We start from the raw sequence: 924 nt of genomic DNA on the forward strand, positions 1-924 counted from the left end.
TTAATTTAAACTGATTTGCGTAAAATATAATTAAAATTATATATTATATAATAATATAAATTATATTGTATATTATATATAATTATATATTGTATTTTCGTTAGAAAAATAAAACATCAAATTGTTCTTTATTCGTGATAAAGTACGTGTTAAAGTTACTTTTAGTTTACCAGTTGTCTGTACCTATACCTAAAAGAATGCTGCCTGGGTAGTTTTAGAGAAGTGACATTCTTTATGATCATAACTGTACCTATATATAAAAAATGTACATATATTACCTATAATTACCTGTTAAATAAAATATTTGATTAAGTAACAGCATGCCTAAACTAATTTAGTATCATAAATATTCCAGAGGTTCTAAAATTTGGCACACCCTGTACAATGTTATGACTTGTTCCATGCCAAATAAAACAAAAATACGCGCGTAACGAGCGTAAAATAAAAGTAGAATTGTCATGTGTCAAACATTTCACGATACGAATCAAAAAACCCTCCCCCCTTCTCTAAAAGCTTGTCAATCAAATCTTGCGTTTTTCGCTCGTCCGTTGTTAATTAAACCAACCGTAAAAATCACGTGGACAAGTTCCGCTGCCAGTGATAATAACACCTGCGTATGCTTCGTTAAGATTCCTTCACATTAAATACTCAGACATGACCAATTTCCGTCCGCTTATCGGATAGAGAGGCCGAAGGTCACTCGGATAATCCGAATTAGGGGCTCCGATAAATCAATCGTCAAGTCGGCGCTGCCGATCCGACTCGACAAATGACAATCCGGTCGTGGGCGGGGCGAATCAGCGCGGTGGGGTCGTTGGTCGCGCCTGATTGGGCGCCGGGTGACATCGGCGCATCGAATAAGGCGTGGCGCGGCGGCGGGGGTGTGGCTTGTGCAGCATCCCTGAGAGAGACGCACGGGGCCTT

Source organism: Tribolium castaneum, chromosome 1, assembly GCF_031307605.1.
Source record: "Tribolium castaneum strain GA2 chromosome 1, icTriCast1.1, whole genome shotgun sequence".
In the NCBI taxonomy this organism is placed as follows: Eukaryota; Metazoa; Arthropoda; class Insecta; order Coleoptera; family Tenebrionidae; genus Tribolium; species Tribolium castaneum.